The sequence below is a fragment of the Mobula birostris genome, chromosome 9 (genome assembly GCF_030028105.1).
Source record: "Mobula birostris isolate sMobBir1 chromosome 9, sMobBir1.hap1, whole genome shotgun sequence".
Lineage (NCBI taxonomy): Eukaryota > Metazoa > Chordata > Chondrichthyes > Myliobatiformes > Myliobatidae > Mobula > Mobula birostris.
The window spans coordinates 650,902-671,858 of record NC_092378.1 but is presented as its reverse complement, the minus strand read 5'-3'; the positions used below and the strand labels follow the sequence as shown (position 1 = coordinate 671,858).

The following is a 20,957-nucleotide window of genomic DNA, read 5'->3' as shown; positions in this document are numbered from 1 at the left end:
TTTGATATTGTTTGCTTGCTTGCTTTCATATTTCATCTTTTCCCACTTAATGATTCTTTTAATTGCTCTTTGTTGGCTTTTAAAAGCTTCCAATCCTTTATCTTCCCGCTAATATTTGCGTTGTTAGATGCGCTCTCTTTTGCATTAGCTTTGAATTTCCTTGTCAGCCATGGTAGTATATTTTGCTATTTGAGTATTTCTTTGTTTTTGCAATACATCTGTCCTGCACCTTCCTCATTTTCCCCAGAAACGCACGCCATTGCTTCTCTACTGTCATTTCTGCCAGCATCTCCTTCCAATTTACTTTGGCCAACTCCTCTCTCAGAGGAGTAAATTTCCTTTACTCCAGGGAAATATTACTACATCAGACTTTACTTTCTCTTTATCAAATTTCAAGTTGAACTCAATCATATTGTGATCACTGTCTCCTAAGGGTACTTTTACCTTAAGCTCCCTAATTGCCTCCAGTTCATTACATAACACCCAATCTAGTATAGCTGATCCCGTAGTAGGCTCAACGAGAAACTGCTCTAAAAAGCCATCTCATAGGCATTCAACAAACTCACTCTTGAGATCCATTACCAACCTGATTTTCCCGATCGACCTGCATGTTGAAATCTCCCATGACTATCATAACATTGCCTATTTGACACGACTTTTCCATTTCCTGTTGCAATCTGTGGTCCACATCCCAGACTGTTGGGAGATCTGTATATAATTGCCATCAGGTTCCTTTTACCCTTGCAGTTTCTTGACTTAACCAACAGGGATTCAACATCTTCCAATCCTATGTCACATCTTTCTACTAATTTGATGCCATTCTTTACCAACACAGCCACGTCACCCCCCACTGCCAACCTTTCTATCCCTCTGATACAACGCATAACCTTGGACATTCAGCTCCCAACTACAACCATCCTTCAGCCCTGATTCAGTGATGGCCATAATATCATACCTGGCAATCTGTAATAGTGCAACAAGATCATCCACCATATTTCTTATACTCCATGCATTGAAATATAAGACTTTGAATACTGTATTTGCTACCCTTTTTGACTCTGCATCCCTAATGCACTGATACTCATCCTGCTGGCTGCAATTATGTCCTACCATTTGCCTGCCAGGGCCTTGCCTTGCTACTGGTTCCACGTAGCCCAGTACTACCTGTCTTGGGTTGGGTTGTCGGCAACTCAACCGGCACACCCCCCGGTGCACTTCGGTTAACCAGGGAGGTGGGTGTGTAGGCACCCAGCAGGACTGAAAACAAAACCTGTCAAAGGGCGGATGAACTCTTTGTGAGTCAACAGCCACCTACCGTCTGTGTGAGGAGTGGTGCGCCACACAGTCTTTCGTTTCGCGCCTTGCAAGGCATTATGATGACAGACAACCCAACAAACCCTATACTTCCAGAGCTGGGAGTGCTCAGGAACTCTGCGGAACGCCCAGACCCTGGCCTAGACAGGCAGTATGAAGATGCAACCTCAAACCCCATGGGGAGGGTTGAGTCCGACAAGGGGGCTGAGTGAACTGCGCCTCTTTTGCATTCTAAGGTAAAAACGATTATCTCAACCTTCAACGCAAACACCATCTGCCTCTTGCCTCGATGCACAGAGTTGGCATCACAGGCAAGCAGATACAAGATCTCCATCCTGGGGATCCAAGAACACCGTCATGTACACCCTGACAAAGTGATGAGGTTCACAGAGGTAGAGGGGAAGCAGCTCATCACCTCGTCCACGTGGAGAGAGCCGATGACGATGTCAGCACAAGGTGGAGTAGGGCTGATGTTGAACCACAAGGCGAAGGAGGCTCTGAGGGGCGTAGTCTCAGTCAGTGACAGAATCCTTACTGCGGAATTCGACGGAAACCTGGCGACCTCTGTCATCATCTGTTACTCCCTGCATGACTGCAGCGAGGAGAAGGAGGTGGAGGCCTTCTACAGTAAACTTCACGAAGCTGTGGCTTCAATACCGGCACATAACTTCCTGGCTGTGCTCGGTGATTTTAATGCCCAGGTCGGACTGGAAGATGTTCCATACTCATACCAAGACTTTACCAACAGAAATGGACAATATCTAGTTGATTTCATCCAGGAACACAGTCTCATTGCCGCCAACGCATAATTCAAGAAGTGTGATGGTAAACTGTGGACATATGAAAACACAGCCTCCATCTACAGGAAACAGCTCGATTATATCCTCATAAGAACAAAATGGCATAATTGTGTGATCAACACAGAAGCCTACAGCACCTTCAACTCGGTCAGTTCTGACCACAGAGTAGTGTCAATGCAAGTGAGACTGAGCCTGTGGCAACCCAAAGCCACAGGTCCAAAAGAGAAGATAGACTGGAAGACATTCTCCTCTCAACCTATTCTTCAAGCTCAGTACACAGTGGAGGTGAGAAATCGCTTCCGCCCATGGGAAAGGGGAGAGGAACAGACTCATAGACGCACACACAAATGCAACAAAGAGTTTCCCTACTGTGAAGCGAATCAAGATGAGTCGGATCTCGAAACATCCTGACGTCATCGCAGCAAGAAGTGTGGTCAATGCTTGTCATGCTGAACTTAGAAGGAGCAAAACAGAAGAGCTAAGAGACAAGTTCAAGAAAGCAAAGAAGAATCTCTTTGCCACCTACGACCGACTGAAGGAAGAGGAACTAGCTGAGAGGATTAGAGAGATAGAAGCTGCTAATGAAGACATGCAGCATGGAGAAGCATGGTGCCTAGTCAATGAGATCAGTAGACGGAAGAAGTCCCCATCAGGTCAAATAAGTGGTAAAACAGCAGAGGACCATGCCCTGACATGGTTTACCCACTTTAAGAACCTGTTGGGAAGCCCTCCAACGATCACGGAAGAAGAAGAGGACATACCCACGATACTAAGGCAAGTTGACATCGATGACAACCCATTCACCATTGAGGAACTGAAGAAGGCCAAATATGCACTCAAACAGGGCAGGGGCGCTGGACCAGATGGGATACCACCAGATGTCCTGAAGAACTGCGACCTGGACGACATCTTGCTGGACATATGTAATACGGCACTGATGAAAGGCGACAAACCAGAACAGTGGTCAGTCTCAAACATTATCCCATTCCCCAAGTCTGGATCCCGCACAAAGACAGATAACTACCGCGGTATCAGCTTGACCTGCATCTTAGCAAAGTTATACAATCGGATGATCTTGAAGAGGATTCGCACTGCCATTGACCCTAAGATTCAATAGAATGGTTTCGGCAGAAATGCACAACAGTAATACAAATACTTGCTCTCCGGAGGATCATCGAGGAAGTCAAGAAGAACAACCTACCAGCCGTGCTTACTTACATTGATAATTGCAAAGCTTTTGACTCCATTCACCAAGGTAAAATGCTGAAGATCCTGAAAGCTTACGGAGTGCCAGACCATCTACTGAGAGCAATAGAGTCCAGCTATACCAAAACCATGGCGAAAGTTGTATCACCAGACGGAGAAACAGCAGTGTTCGAGCTCCTGGCTGGTGTGCTGCAAGGAAACACTCTGGCATCTTTATAATCGTCCTTGATTACGCTCTGATTCAAGCTACCAAAGATCATGACAAGCTTGGTTTTACCATAAAACCAGGGCGAACCAAAAGGGTCAGACCAGTTACACTCACAGATCTCGATTTTGCAGATGACATAGTCCTGCTGTCTGACCAGATGGAGGAAGCGCAGCAGCTACTGACAAAAGTGGAAATTGAGTGCAATAAAGTTGGACTTCACCTAAATGCTAAAAAGACAGAATAGATGGCGTTTAACTGTGACGAAGCTACTCTCAAGACCGTAGAGAATGATACCATTAAGAAAGTCTTTGACTACAAGTACCTCGGGTCAAGAGTGATGAGTTCGGAGAAGGACATAAAGATACGGAAGGCACTGGCGTGCACGGCTATGAACGACATGAAGGAAATCTGGAAGTTGAGTCTGACCAGAGGGTTTAAAAAGAGGATTTTCATAGCAGTCATAGAGTCCATTCTCATGTACGGATGCGAGACGTAGACACTCACCAAGACGATGTGAAAGTCTCTAGATGGTTGCTATACACGAATGCTCTGGATGGCTCTTGACGCGAGTTGGCAACAGCACATGACGAACGTCGAGCTCTATGACAACCTACGGATGCTCACCACTAAAATCGAGGCGAGAAGACTGCAACTAGCGGGGCACTGTCTACACCATCCCGAGCTACCTGCCAGCCTAGTCATCATATGGGAGCCCAAGCATGGGAGGATGAACCCTGGGCGCCCTCCCAAGACTATGGTCAACACACTCCTAGAAGACAGCGGCGCGGTTAATGTAGATGAACTAAATGCACTGATGAGGGAGAGGGAGAAGTGGAGAGTCCGTCATCGTGCCCGACGCCGGCCCCCTAGGCCTGAGTCAACGTAGTAGTGGTAGTAGTAGTAGTATTTGCCTGCCCTTCCTGATATTCTGACTGCATTCTATCTTTACTTTTTTACCATCCGTCCTATCCTGAGTCCCTTTACTCCGGTTCCCACCCCCCTGCCAAATTAGTTTAAACCCTCCCCAACAGCTCTAACAAACCTGTCTGTGAGAATATTGGTCCTCTTCGGGTTCAGGTGCAACCTGTCACTTTTGAACAGGTCATACCTCCCCCAGAAGAGATCCCAATGATCCAAGAACCTGAAGCCCTGCCCCCTGCACCAGCTTCTCAGCCACACATTAATCTGCCAAATCATCCTGTTTCCACCCTCACTGGCAGCAACCCAGAAATTACTACCCAGGATGTCCTGCTTCTCAGCTTTCTACCTAGCTCTCTAAATTTTCTTTTCAGAACCTCTTTGCTTTTCCTTCCTATGTCATTGGTATCAATATGTACCAAGACATCTGGCTGCTCCCCCTCCCTTCCCAAAACATTGTTTTATGATCCAAGACATCCCTGACCCTGGTACCTGGGAGGCAACATTCCATTCGGGTGTCCCGTTCCCATCCACAGAATCTCCTGTCTGTTCCTCACTATTGAGTCCCCTATCACTACTGCTCCCTCTCTCCCTCTTTCCCTTCTGCATCATGGTTTTCCTTCTTTACCATAGACTCAGCCTGTAAATTAACCTTCTGTGAGTCTTGCACGAGGATTCCCAAGTCCCTCTGCACCCCTGGTGTTTGAACCTTCTCCCCATTTAGATAATAGTCCGCACTATTGTTCCCTTTACCAAAATGCATTGTCATACATTTCCCAACACTGTATTCCATCTGCCACTATTTTACCCATTCTTCCAATTTGTCTGAATCCTGCTGCAATTGCATTGCTTCCTCAGCAATACCTACGCCTCACGACAGTAGAGGAGGTATCAGAATGAGAATGGAAATGCAAAGTGGAATTAAAATGGGTGGCCACTGGGAGATTCCACTTCTTCTGGCGGACAGAGCGTAGGTGCTCAGCAAAGCCATCTCCTAATCCATGTCAGGTCTCACCGATATAGAGGAAGCCACACCTGGAGCACTGGACACAGCATAAGACCCCAACAGACTCATGGTGAAGTGTTGCCTCACCTGGAAGAACTGTTTGGGGCCCTGAATGGTAGTGAGGGAGGGGTGAAGGGGCAGGTGTAGTACTTGTTCCACTTGTAAGGGTAAGTGCCAAGAGGAAGATCAGTGGAGGGGGGGGGGGGAACAAATGGACAAGGAAGCTTTGTAGGGAGCGATCCCTGTGGAAAGCAGGAAGAGTGGGGAGGTGGGAAAATGTGTTTGGTGGTAGGATCCTGTTGGAGGTAGTAGAATTTCTGGAGAATTGTGTGCCACAAAGTCATCAATTCCATCATCCAAATCATTAACAAACAATGTGAAAAGTAGCAGTCCCAATACTAACCCCTGAGGAACACCACTAGTCCCTGGCAGCCAACCAGAAAAGGCCCCTTTTATTCCCACTTGCTGCCTCCTGCCTGTCAGCAATTCCTCTATCCATGTCATTATTTTTCCTGTAACACCACAGGATTTTATCTTGTTAAGCAGTCTCGTGTGTGGCACCTTATCAAATGCCTTCTGGAAATCCAAATAAATAACATCCACTGCCTCTTCTTTGTCCAGCCTGCTTGTTACTTCCTTGAAGAACTCTAACAGATTTGTCAGGCAAGATTTCCCTTGACAGAAACCATGCTTACTTTGACTGATTTTATTTAGGAAAGAGAAGCAGAATAAACGGTGTAAAGACAGTAAGGTAGAAGGGCTGAAATGTGTGTACCTCAATGCAAGAAGCATCAAGAACAAAGGTGATGAACTGAGAGCTTGGATACATACATGGAATTATGATGTAGTGGCCATTACAGAGACTTGGCTGGCACCAGGGCAGGAACGGATTCTCAATATTCCTGGATTTCAGTGCTTTAAAAGGGATAGAGAGGGCGGAAAAAGGGGAGGAGGGGTGGCATTACTGGTCAGGGATACTATTACAGCTACAGAAAGGGTGGGTAATATAGTAGGATCCTCTTTTGAGTCAATATGGGTGGAAGTCAGGAACAGGAAGGGAGCAGTTACTCTACTGGGGGTATTCCATAGGCCCCCTGATAGCAGCAGAGATACAGAGGAGCAGATTGGGAGGCAGATTTTGAAAAGGTGCAAAAATAACAGGGTTGTTATCATGGGTGACTTTAACTTCCCTAATATTGACTGGCACCTGATTAGTTCCAAGGGTTTAGATGGGGCAGAATTTGTTAAGTGTGTCCAGGATGGATTCCTGTCACAGTATGTGGACAGGCCAACCAGGGGGAATGCCATACTAGATCTAGTACTAGGTAATGAACCGGGTCAGGTCACAGATCTCTCAGTGGGTGAGCATCTGGGGGACAGTGACCACCGCTCCCTGGCCTTTATAATTATCATGGAAAAGGATAGAATCAAAGAAGACAGGAAAATTTTTAATTGGGGAAAGGCAAATTATGAGGCTATAAGGCTAGAACTTGCGGGTGTGAATTGGGATGATGTTTTTGCAGGGAAATGTACTATGGACATGTGGTCGATGTTTAGAGATCTCTTGCGGGATGTAAGGGATAAATTTGTCCCGGTGAGGAAGATAAAGAATGGTAGGGTGAAGGAACCATGGGAGACAAGTGAGGTGGAAAATCTAGTCAGGAGGAAGGCAGCATACATGAGGTTTAGGAAGCAAGGATCAGATAGGTCTATTGAGGAATATAAGGAACCAAGAAAGGAGCTTAAGAAGGGGCTGAGAAGAGCAAGAAGGGGGCATGAGAAGGCCTTGGCGAGTAGGGTAAAGGAAAACCCCAAGGCATTCTTCAATTATGTGAGGAGAAAAAGGATGACAGGAGTGAAGGTAGGACCGATTAGAGATAAAGGTGGGAAGATGTGCCTGGAGGCTGTGGAAGTGAGCGAGGTCCTCAATGAATACTTCTTTTCGGTATTCACCAATGAGAGGGAACTTGATGATGGTGAGGACAATATGAGTGAGGTTGATGTTCTGGAGCATGCTGATATTAAGGGAGAGGAGGTGTTGGAGTTGTTAAAATACATTAGGACAGCTAAGTCCCCGGAGCCTGACGGAATATTTCCCAGGCTGCTCCACGAGGTGAGAGAAGAGACTGCTGAGCCTCTGGCTAGGATCTTTATGTCCTCGTTGTCCACGGGAATGGTACCGGAGGATTGGAGGGAGGTGAATGTTGTTCCCTTGTTCAAAAAAGGTAGTAGGGATAGTCCGAGTAATTATAGACCAGTGAGCCTTACGTCTGTGGTGGGAAAGCTGTTGGAAAAGATTCTTAGAGATAGGATCTATAGGCATTTAGAGAATCATGGTCTGATCAGGGACAGTCAGCATGGCTTTGTGAAGGGCAGATCATGTCTAACAAGCCTGATAGAGTTCTTTGAGGAGGTGACCAGGCATATAGATGAGGGTAGTGCAGTGGATGTGACCTATATGGATTTTAGTAAGACATTTGACAAGGTTCCACATGGTAGGCTTATTCAGAAAGTTAGAAGGCATGGGATCCAGGGAAGTTTGGTCAGGTGGATTCAGAATTGGCTTGCCTGCAGAAGGCAGAGGGTGGTGGTGGAGGGAGTACATTCAGATTGGAGGATTGTGACTAGTGGTGTCCCACAAGGATCTGTTCTGGGACCTCTACTTTTCGTGAGAGACATTGATAGGATGCAGAAGTGTGCTGAGAAGTGGCAGATGGATTTCAACTCGGAGAAGTGTGAGGTGGTACACTTTGGAAGGACAAACTCCAAGGCAGAGTACAAAGTAAATGGCAGGATACTTGGTAGTGTGGAGGAGCAGAGGGATCTTGGGGTACATGTCCACAGATCCCTGAAAGTTGCCTCACAGGTGGATAGGGTAGTTAAGAAAGCTTATGGGGTGTTAGCTTTCATAAGACGAGGGATAGAGCTTAAGAGTAGCGATGTAATGATGCAGCTCTATAAAACTCTGGTTAGGCCACACTTGGAGTATTGTGTCCAGTTCTGGTCACCTCACTATAGGAAGGATGTGGAAGCATTGGAAAGGGTACAGAGGAGATTTACCAGGATGCTGCCTGGTTTAGAAAGTATGCATTATGATCAGAGATTAAGGGAGCTAGGGCTTTACTCTTTGGAGAGAAGGAGGATGAGAGGAGACATGATAGAGGTGTACAAGATAATAAGAGGAATAGATAGAGTGGATAGCCAGCGCCTCTTCCCCAGGGCACCACTGCTCAATACAAGAGGACATGGCTTTAAGGTAAGAGGTGGGAAGTTCAAGGGGGATATTAGAGGAAGGTTTTTTACTCAGAGAGTGGTTGGTGCGTGGAATGCAATGCCTGAGTCAGTGGTGGAGGCAGATACACTAGTGAAGTTTAAGAGACTACTAGACAGGTATATGGAGGAATCTAAGGTGGGGGCTTATATGGGAGGCAGGGTTTGAGGGTCGGCACAACATTGTGGGCCGAAGGGCCTGTACTGTGCTGTACTATTCTATGTTCTATTATTAGACTCCAAGTACTCCGAAACCTCATCCTTAATAACAGACTCCAACACTTTCCCAACCACTGAGGTTAGGCTAATTGGCCTATAATTTTCTTTCTTTTACCTTCCTCCCTTCTTAAAAAGAGTGGAGTGACAAATGCAATTTTCCAGGCCTCCGGGACTATGCCAGAATCAAGTGATTCTTGAAAGATCATGACCAATGCATCCGTTATCTTTTGAGCAACCTTTCTTAAGACTCTGGGATGTAGTCCTTCTGGTCCAGGTGACTTATCCACCTTAAGACCTTTCAGTTTGCCTAGCACTTTTTCCTTTGTAATAGCAATGGCACTCACTCCTGCTCCCTGACACTCAGACTTCTGGCACATTGCTAGTGTCTGCCACAGTGAAGTCAGATGCAAAGTACCCATTAGGTTCACCAGCCATTTTTTTGTCCCCCATTACTATCTCACCAGCATCATTTTTCAGTGGTCCAATATCAACTCTCACCTCCCTTTTACTCTTTATACAACTGAAAAAAACTTTGTTTCCTGCTTTGGCTATTGGCTAGTTTGCCCTTGTTTCATCTTTTCCCTTATCGCTTTTGTAGTGCCTTTTGTTGGATTTTAAAAGCTTCCCAATCATCTAGCTTCCCACTTCTGCTACCTTGTATGCCCTTTCCTTGGCTTTTATGCAGTTCTTAGATTCCCTTGTCAGCTACGGTTGCCTACCCCTGCCATCTGAAAACTTCTTCTGTGGGAAATATTGTGAACTATTCCCAGAAACTTCCGCTATCTCTGCTCTGCCATCATCCCCGCCAGTATCCTCCTCCAATCCACCTGGACAAGCTCCACTCTAATGCCTCTGTAATTCCCTTTATTCTATTACGATACAGATACATGTGACTCATGCTACTCTCTCTCAAATTACAGTATGAATTTAATCATATTATGATCACTGCCTCCAAAGGGTTCCTTTACGATAAGCTCCCTAATAAGATCTGGGTTATTACACAACACCCAACTGAAGATAGCATTCTCCGCCCCCCCCCCCCCACACACACACCATGTAGGCTCAAGCACAAGCTGCTCTAAAAAGTTGTAGGCATTCAACAAATTCCCTCTCTTGTGATCCAACACCAACCTGATTTTTCTAATCCCCTTGCATTTGAAGTCCCCCATTACAATTGTGACATTACTCTTTTACATGCCTTTTCCAGCTCCCTTTGGAATCCCAACCCCATATCTTGGTTACCATTTAGAGGCCTATAGATGATTCCTATTTTTTTTTTACTCCTGCAGTGTCTTAACTCCACCCACAAGGATTCAACATTCTCTGACCCTACGTCACCTCTTTCTAAAGATGTAATTCCATCTCTTACCAACAGAGCCACACCACCGCCTATGCCCTCCTGCCTGTCTTTTTGATACAAAGTATACCCTTTGATGTTAAGCAGCCAAATATGACCTTCTTTCAGCCTCAACTTGGTGACGCCCACAATGTCATACTGACCAATCTCTAATTGTGCCGTGAGCTGTTGATAAAACTCACATGAAATCTCTGCTAGAGTTTGCCAGAAAGCTTGTGGGAGACTCTGAAGTCAGCTGGAAGCGGGGCCTATGGTCTGATGAAGTCAAAATTGAGCTTTTTGGCCATCAGACTAAGTGCTATCTTTGGCATAAGCCAAACACCACACATCATCAAAAACACACCATCCCTACCGTGAAACACAGTGGTGGCTGCATCATCCTGTGGGGATGCTTCACTACAGCAGGCCCTGGAAGGCTTGTGAAGGTAGAGGGTAAAATGAATGCAGCAAAATATAGGAAATCCTGGAGTGAAACCCGATTCAGTCAGCAAGAGAACTGCAACTTAGAAGAAGATTTGTTTCCCAGCAAGACAATGACCCCAAGCATAAAGCCAAAGCTACACAGGAATGGCTTAAAAACAACAAAATTAATGTCCTGGAGTGACCGGGTCAGAATCCTGACCTCAATCCAATTAAGAATTTGTGGTTGGACTTGAAAAGGGCTGTTCACTCATGATCCCCATGCAATCTGACAGAGCTTGAGCAGTTTTGTAAAGCAGAATGGGGAAAAATAGCAGTGTCCCAACTTGCAAAGCTAACAGAGACCTATCCACACAGACTCAAGGCTGTAATTGCTGCCAAAGGAGCATCTACTAGATACTGACTTGAGGGAGGTGAATATTTATACAATCAATTATTTTGTGTTATATATTTGTAATTTTGAGAGTAGAACTAGGAGACATTGCCTCAAGATTCAGGGGAGAAGATTTAGGACTGACATGAGGAGAAACTGTTTTTCCCAGAGAGTGGTGAATCTGTGGAATTCTCTGCCCAGGGAAGCAGTTGAGACTTGTTCACTAAATATATTTAAGATACAGTTAGATACATTTTTACATAGTAGGAGAATTAAGGATTATGGGAAAAAGACAGGTAGATGGAGCTGAGTTTACGGACAGATCAGCCATGATCTTACTGAATGGCGGGGCAGGCTTGATGGGCCAGATGGCCTACTCCTGCTCCTATTTCCTATGTTCTTATATTCTTATTAATTTAGATCACTTTGTAGAGATCTGTTTTCTCTTTGATAAGAAAGAGTCTTTTTCTGCTGATTAGTGGCAAATAAAAGCCAAATTAAATCCACTGTGATTCAATACTGTAAAACAATAAAGCATAAAAACTTCCAAGGGTGGTAAATACTTGCTATAGGCACAGTATACAGATGTAGCTGTCGCATTCTTTCTCTGCTCTTATATACTGCACCCTTACCAATGAAGGAAAACATAGCATACACCTCTTTTTATCACCTCATCCACCAGTGCAGCCACATTCAGTGAACTATAGATTTGAACCCGAAGGTTCCTCTGTACTTCAGTGTTTACGAGCTGTGATCCAACATCTTCCTTTGCAACTGGATCCTTAAGCTCCTGATCCACATATTGCAATTAGTAAGTGCTGGAGCAACACCTGCACCAAAATTCAGCAACGCTGTACTCTCATCCCCTTGCGCTACTCCTTGTACACTCATGAACACCTGGCCAGATTCTGCTCTAACTCTATCAAAAAGTTTGCAGGTGATACCACCATAGTGAGCCATATCTCAAATAATGATGAGTCAGAATATAGGAAGGAGACAGAGAACCAAGTGACCTCTTGTCATGACAACAACAACAACCTTTCCCTCAATGCCAATAAAACAAAAGAGCTGTTCACTGACTTCAGGAAGGGAGCAGTGCACATACTCCTGTCTACATCAATGGTGCTAAAGTCAAAGGATTGATAGCTCTAGTTCCTAGGACTGAACATTACCAACAGCCTGTCCTGGCCCAATCACAAGGAAAACCATGGGCAAGAAAAGTTACCAGTGCTTCTACTTCACTAGATTTAAAATCTGGCATGTCGCCTTCGAGCTTCACTGATTTTTAATGATGCATGACAGAAAGCATCCTACCTGAGTGCATCAGAACTCGGTACTGCAATTGCTCTGTGCATGACTGCAAGAAACTGCAGAGTGTTGTGGACACAGCTCAGCACATCACAGAAATCAGCCTCGCCTCCACAGGTTCTGTCTATGCCTCAGGAAAATAACAAGCATAATCAAAGACCCTACCCATCCTAGACATTCTCTCTTCTCCCTCTGCCATCTGGCAGAAGATACAAAAGCCTGAAATCTCCAGCCATCAGCCCCAAGTAAAGCTTCTATCCCATTGTTATAAGATAATTGAATGGCTCCTGTACAATAAGATCGATTCCTGACCTCACATTCTACCTTGTTATGACCTTGCACCTTATTGTCTCCCTGCACCGCACTTTTTCTGTAACTATAACACTTTATTCAGCATTCTGTTATTGATTAACCTCATTGTACCTCAACATACTATTGAAATTATTTGATCTATGTGAATGGTTTGCAAGACAAGCTTTCACTATACCTTGGTACATGTGACAATAATAAATTAATTTACCATTTTAAGGTGCCTACCGTTATCTGTGTACTTTCTCCTTTCATTTGACATCCCAAAATGCAGCACCTCACACTTGCCCAGATTGAACTCCATTTGCCACTTAGACCAAAAGACCATAAGACATAGGAGCAGAATTAGGCCATCTAGCCCATTGAGTCTACTCCACCATACAATCATGGCTGATCCTTTTTTTCTCTCTTCCTCAACCCCAGTTGCTATGTCTAATCAAGAACCTATCAATGTCTGCCTTAAATACACCAATGAGCTGGCCTCCACAACTGCACGTAGCAACAAGTTCCACAGATTCACCACCCTTTGGTTAAAGAAATTTCTCTGCATCTCTGTTTTGAAAGGGTGCTCCTCTACCCTGAGGCTCTGCCCTCTTTTCCTAGACTCTCCCACCATGGGAAACATCCTTTCTACGTCCACTCTGCTAGGCCTTCCAACACTCAAAAAGTCTCAATGAGATTCCCTCCTCATCCTTCTGAATTCCTGTGAGTACAGACCCAAAGCCATCAAATGTTCCTCGTATGATAACCCTTTCATTCCTGGAATCATCCAATGCCAGCACATCTTTTCTGAGATAAGGAGCCCAAAATTGTTCACAATACTCAAAGTGAGGCCTCACCAGTACCTTATAAAGCCTCGGCATCACATCCTTGCTCATGTATTCTAAGCCACTTGAAATGAGTGCTAACATGGCATTTGCCTTCCTCACCACCGACTCGACCTGCAAGTTAACCTTTAGGGTGCTCTGTATAAAGACTCCCAAGTCCCCTTGCATCTCAGATTTTTGGATTTTCTTCCTGTTTAAAAAATAGTCCGCACATTTATTTCTACTAGCAAAGTGCATGACCATGCATTTTCCAACATTGTATTTCATTTGCCACTTTCTTGCCCATTTTCATAAACTGTTTAAGTCCTCTGCATCCTACTTTATCCTCAACACTACCTGCCCCTCCACCAATCTTCGTATCATCTGCAAACTTGGCAACAAAGCCTTCTATTCCATCATCTAAATCATTGATATGCAGCATAAAAAGAAGTGGTCCCAACACCAATCCCTGCAGAACACTAATAGTCATTTGTAGCCAACCGGAAAAGGATTATTTTATTCCCACTCGCTGCCTCCTACCAGTCAGGCAATACTCTATCCATGTTAGTAACTTTCCTGTAATACCATGGGCTCTTAACTTGGTAAGCAGCCTCATGTTTGGCACCTTGTCAAAGGCTTTCTGAAAGTCCAAATATACAACATCCACTCTATCCCCTTTACCTATCCTACTTGTAATCTCCTCAAAGAATTCCAACAGTTCATCAGACAGGATTTTCCCTGAAGGAAACCATGCTGACTTTGTACTATCTTGTCCTGTGTCACCAAGTACTTCATCACCTCATCCTTAACAATTGACTCTAACATCTTTCCAACCGCTGAGGTCAGGCTAACTAGTCTATAATTTCCTTTCTGCTGCCTTCCTCCTTTCTTATAAAGGAATGGAGTGACATTTGCAATTTTCCAGTCCTCTGGCACCATGCAAGAGTCCAATAATTTTTGTAAGATCATTTCTAACGCCACCACAATCTCTACGGCTACGTCATTCAGAACCGTAGGCTGCAGTTCTTCTGGACCTTTAGGTCTTTTAGCTGCTTGAGCACCTTCTCTCTTGTAATAGTAACTCCAGACATTTCTTTCACACACTACATCTGGCACACTGCTAGTGTCTTTCACAGTGAAGACTAATGCAAAATATTTAGTTCATCAGCCATCTCCTTGTCCCTTGTTATTATTTCTGCTGCCTCATTTTCTAGTGGTCCTATGTCCACTCTCATTTCTCTTTTATTTTTAACATACTTCAAAAAACTTTTACTATCCACGTAGATATTATTTGCTAGTCTGCTTTCGTATTTCAACTTTTCCCTTCTAATGATTTTTAGTTGCTCTCTGTAGGTTTTTAAATACTTTCCAGTCCTCTCTCTTCCCACTAATTTTTGCTTTGCTGTATGCCCTTTCTTTTACTATTACAATGTCTATGACTTCCCTTGTCAGCCATAGTTGTACCATTTTACCATTTGAGTATTTCTTCATTTTTGGAATACATGTATACTGCACCTTCCTCATTTTTCCCAGAAATGCACACCATTGCTGCTCTGTTAGCATCACTGCCAGCAGCTCCTTCCAATTTACTTTGGTCAATCCTCTCTCATACACTGTAATTTCCCTTACTCCACTGAAATACTGCTACATCAGACTTTATTTTCTCCTTAACAAATTTTGAGTTCAACTCAATTATATTGTGATTACTGATTCCTAAGGGTTATTTTACCTTAAGCTCCCAATCAACTCCAGTTCATTACATAACACCCAATCCAGTATAGCTGATCCCCTAGTAGGCTCAATGATAAACTGCTCTAAATAGCCATCTCTTGGGCATTCAACAAACTCACTCTCTTGAGATCCATTACCAACCTGATTTTCCCAATCAACTTGCATGTTACAGTAGTCATAGGAGATTTTAACATGCAGGTCAATTGGGAAAATCAGGTTGGTAATGGATCTCAAGAAAGTGAGTTCTATTTCCTGTTGTAATTTGTGGTCCACCTCCCAGTCACTGTTGGGAGGCCTGTTCATAACTGCCATCAGCGTCCTTTTACCCTTGCAGTTTCTTAACTAAACCCACGAGGATTCAACTTCTTCCAATCCTAAGTCTCATCTTTCTACTGATTTGACGGCATTGTTTACCAGTAGAGCCACACCACCCCCTCTGCCTATCTTCCTATTCCTCTGATATAATGTGTAACCTTGGACATTCAGCTCCCAACTACAGCCATCCTTCAGCTACGACATCATACCTGGCAATCTGTACTTTTCTGCCCATATCTGTAATTGAACAATACCTGCTGTATTCTTTGATATTTCTTGTGTCTACATCTTTTGTGTCATCTCCAAACTTGCTAATCCACCCATCTACATTTTCATCAATATCACTAATATATATCACATACATCAAAGGTGCCAGCACTGATCCTTATAGAACAACACTGGTCATGGATCTTCAGCTGGACCAACACTCTTCTAACTCTGTCTTTAATGGACAAGAGACTATCCAAACTTCAGTATCACCAAGAAACTTCACATTTGTATGTCCTGTACTCAAGACCAGACAGTTCATACACAAAAGCAACAAATATTTATAACATGGGAAGTCATTTCACCCATCACATCTGTGGAAGTCAGCCGTGGCTGATATCATGTTGTATACAATTGCAGGATTAAATTTCTTGTCCTTATTCTGTATGCGGCAACACAGGAAAGAAAGCAAAATGGGCACTGGAGAGCGCGGCCAGGCCACGCGGGCACCGGAGAGCGCGGCCGGGCCACGCGGGCACCGGAGAGCATAGACAAGAATTGCCTCTACTTCCTGGGAAGACTGAGGTTTTTTTGGAGTATGCAGGCCTCTCCTTCACATGTTCTACCAGTCTGTTGTCGCCAGTACAATCTTCTATGCAGTGGTGCGCTGGGGCAATGGAATCAACACAGGTGATGCCAATAGGCTCAGTAAACTGATTAGAAATCCTGCTTTGTTATAGGAGTCAAATTGAACACACTGGACGATGTTTCTCATCCTCTGCATGCCACCTTGGCTGAACAGAGAAAGACTTTTAGTAATAGCCTAAGATAACTGCGCTATATGAGGTCATTCCTACCCTCAGCCATTAGGCTCTATAATCGGTCAGCCTATAGCTGGGGAAGTGATGACCCCGCCCCCCACTCCCCGCTCTTGATAGACTGCTTGTGCTAACTTATTTCTTAGAGCTTACCCTGCCAGCAATCAGCTCAAAAAAAGCAGCTATGATCTCCGCAAAGCTAAGAAGGCTGCAAAACAACAATACAGGGACAAGATTGAGTCAAGATTCACAACGAACAGCACACGTGACTTGTGGGGAGGGCTGCATCCCATCGCAGACTGCAAAGCCAAGCCAAACGTTGTGGTGCCACCAACATCGCAGCCTCTCTCCCAAACGAGCTCAATCGCTTTTACACTCGGTTCGATGTCGCTAACTCTGAGCCTCCGAGGAAAACCACCACTAGGAACTGCAACCTCGTCATCTCTGAGGCTGAGGTTAGGGTTAGGGTTGTTTCCAATGAGCGGACAGTCACAAGGCTGCGGGACTGGACGGCATCCCAGGGCAGGTACTCAGAATGTGCACAGCACAACTGGCAGGTGTGTTTACTGACATTTTTAACTTCTCCCTCTCCCAGGGTAAAGTGCCCTCCTGCTTCAAGTTATCCACCATTGTCCCTGTACCAAAAAAGACCAGGGTAACATGCTTAAACGACTGACGGCCTGTCGTACTCACCTCAATAATAAGCAAATGCTTTGACAGGCTGGTCAAGGATTACACCTGCAGCTTGCTACCACCCAAACTGGACCCCCTACAATTCGCCTACCAACACAACCGATTGACAGATGACGCAATAGCCACTGCTCTACACATCGTCCTTACACCTCTGGAGAAGAAGGATGCTTATGTGAGAATGCTATTCTTGGACTACAGTTCAGCATTCAACACCATAATTTCATCCAGGCTCAACAGGAAGCTCAGAGACCGTGGCCTTGACCCTGCCTTGTGCAGCTGGATCCCGGACTTCCTGTCAGCTTATCGGCAGGTGGTAAGAGTGGGCACCCTCACCTCTGACCCTCAACACAGGAGCCCCTCAGGGCTGTGTACTAAGTCCCTTCCTTTACTCCCTGTATACCCATAACTGTGTTTCCACCTACCACTCTATTCTGCTAAATAAATTTGCCGACGACACTACATTGATTGGCCTAATCTCAAACAATAACGAGGTAGCCTACAGGGAAAAAATCATTTCTGACACAGTGCTGTCAAGAAAACCATCTCTCCCTCAATGTCACAAAAACAAAGAAGCTGGTTGTGGATTACAGGAGGAATCAAGGCCAGCTAACCCCTATTGACATCAATGGATCTGGGATTAAGAGGGTAAACAGCTTTAAATTACTCGGCATCCACATCACGGCGGACCTCACATGGTCTGTACACACCAGCTGTGGGGTGAAAAAGGCACAACAGCACCTCTTTCACCTCAGACAGTTGAGGAAGCTTGGTACAGGCCCCCAAATCCTAAGAACTTTCTACAGGGGCACTATTGACAGCATCCTGACTGGCTGCATCACTGCCTGGTTTGGGAACTGTACCTCCCATAATCGCAGGATTCTGGAGAGAGTGGTGCGGACAGTCTAGTGCATCTGCAGTTTTGGACTTCCCATGATTCAGGACATTTACAAAGACAGGTGTGAAAAAGGGCTCATAGGATCATTGGGAACCGAGAGGCCCCAACCACGATCTAGTCCAGCTTCTACCATCTGGGAAACAGTACTGCAGCGTAAAAGCCAGGACCAATAGTCTCCAGGATAGCTTCTTCCACCAGGCCATCAGACTGATTAACTCACGCTGATACGAGTGTAATTCTATGTTACATTGACTGTTTTATTTATTATAAATTACTATGATTGCACATTGCATATTTAGATGGAGACATAATGTAACAATTTTTACTCCTCATGTATATGAAGGATGTAAGATATAAAGTCAACTCAATTCAATTTATTTGGGTTCCTCTTCCAAGAAAAGATATGCTGGCATTGGAAAGGGTTCAGAGGAGGTTCATAAGGATGATTCCAGGAATGAAACAGTTATTATGCGAGGAACGTTTGATGGCTCTGGGTCTACTCTCGGCGAAATTTAGAAGGCTGAGGGGGGACCTCATTGAAACCTTTTGAATGCTGAAAAGCCTAAACAGATTAGCTGTGGAAAGGATGTTTCCCATGGTGGGGGAGTCTAGGACAAGAGGGCACAGTCTCAGGATAGAGGGGCGTCCATTTAAAATGGAGATGCAGAGAAATTCCTTTAGCTAGACGGTGGTGCATTTGTGGAATTTGTTACCACAGGCAGCTGTGTAGGTCAGGTCGTTGGATGTATTTAAGGCAGAGATTGATAGGTTCCCGATTGGACATGCATCAAAGGTTACGGGGAGAAGGCTGGGAAATGGGGCTGAGGAGGAGATAAAAGGATCAACCATGATTGAATGGCGGAACAGACTCGATGGGCCAAATGGCTTACTTCTGCTCCTATTTCTTAAGGTTCTTATGGACTTATTCTTTCTTACTTCTCTCCTAATATTTGTATATCTGTATATCCGTGCACTTGTAATGCTACTGTGCACTGTAATTCCCTTTGGGATCAATAAAATATCTATCTACCCAGTTCCACCAATTCCTCTGGCAGCTCATTCCATATGATGACCTGTGTAAAAACCTTACACCACAAATTTCCTTTAATCGCACCCCCCTCATCTCAAACCTGTGCTCTCTAGTTGTAAACTTGTGTCTTGCAAACACAACTCTATCGGTCCTATCTATACATCTCATAATTTTATACATCTCTGTAAAGTCAGCCCTCAGCCTCCAACATCCCAGCAAATGTAAACCCGGCATGTCCACTGTCTCCTTATTGGTTTTAAATTAAGACCATAAGACACAGGAGCAGAATTAGGCCATTTGACTGATTGGGTCTGCTCTGCCATTCAATCATGGCGGATCCTTTTAGTTTCCCCTCCTCAGCCGCACTCCCTGGCCTTCTCCCCATAACCTTAGAGACCTTGACCAATCACAAACCTATTGATCTCCACCTTAAATACACCCAACAAAATGGACGCCCTCTATCCTGAGGCTGTGCCTGCTTGTCCTAGACTCGCTCACCATGAGAAAAATCGTTTCCACATCTACTCTGTCTAGGCCTTTCAACATTCTAAATGTTTCATTGAGATCCCCCCACCCATCCTTCTAAATTTCAGAGAGTACAGGCCCAGAGCCATCAAATATTCATCGTAAGATAACCTTTCCATTCCTGGAATCATCCTTGTGAACCTCTCCAATGCCAGAACACCTTTTCTTAGATAAGGAGCCCAAAATTGTTCACAATACTCAAGGAGAGGCCTCATCAGTGCCTTAAAAAGCCTCAGCATCACATCCCTGCTGTTATATGCAGGTCCTCTTGAAACTAATGTTATCATTGCATTTACCTTCCTCTCCACCTGCTCAACTTGTGAGTTAACCTTTAGGGTGTTCTGCACAAAGACTCATAGATCCTTTTGAGTCTCAGATTTTTGGATTTACTCCCCATTTAGAAAATAGTCCGCATATTTATTTCTTTTACCAAAGTGCATGACTGTGCATTTTCCAACATTGTATTTCATTTGCCACTTTCTTGCTCATTCTCCTAATCTGTCTAAGTCCTTCTGCATCCTACCTGTGTCCTTCACACTAGCTGGCGCTCCACCAGTGTTCATACCATCTGCAAACTTGGCAACAAAGCCATCTCTTCCATCATCTAAATCATTGATATACAGTATAAAAAGCTGTCCCAACACTGATCCCTGCGGAACACCACTAATCACTGGCAGCAAAACAGAAAAAGATCCTTTTATTTTCACTCACTACCTCCTACCAATCTGCCAATGCGCTAACCATGCCAGTAAATTTCCTGTAATACCATGGGCTCTTAATTTGTTAAGCAGCCTCATGTATGGCACCTTGTCAAAGCATTCAGAAAATCTAAATATACAATATCCACTGCATCCCCTTTAACTATCCTACTTGTAATCTCTTCATAGAATTCCAACAGGTTCGTCAGGCAAGTTTTCCTTTAAGGAAACCATGCTGACTTTGTCCTATCTTGTCCTGTGTCACCAAGTACTCCATAACATCATCTTTAACAATCGACTCCAACATCTTTCCAATCACTGTGGTCAAGCCAACTGGTCTATAATTTCCTTTCTGCTACCTCCCTCCTTTCTTAAAGAGCGTACTGCCATTTGCAATTTTCCAGTCCTACGGAACTATGCCAGAGTCCAATGATTCTTGAAAGATCATTACTAATGCCTCCACAATTTCTACTGCTACCACTTTCAGAACCCTGGTTAAGGTAGCAGGTACCCCGAGGTCTTTCAGCTTTT

The 20,957-nt window shown here is 44.6% G+C and overlaps 1 protein-coding gene and 1 pseudogene across 1 annotated transcript in view; one reads left to right on the top strand and one right to left on the bottom strand.

Annotated features, from left to right (window-relative positions):
• tspan11 (tetraspanin 11) overlaps positions 1-20,957 on the bottom strand; it is an 81,536-nt gene that overhangs the window by 53,158 nt on the left and 7,421 nt on the right. The window lies entirely within an intron of this gene.
• The window catches only part of LOC140203264 (uncharacterized), a 45,220-nt pseudogene continuing 25,364 nt past the window's right edge, over positions 1,102-20,957 (top strand).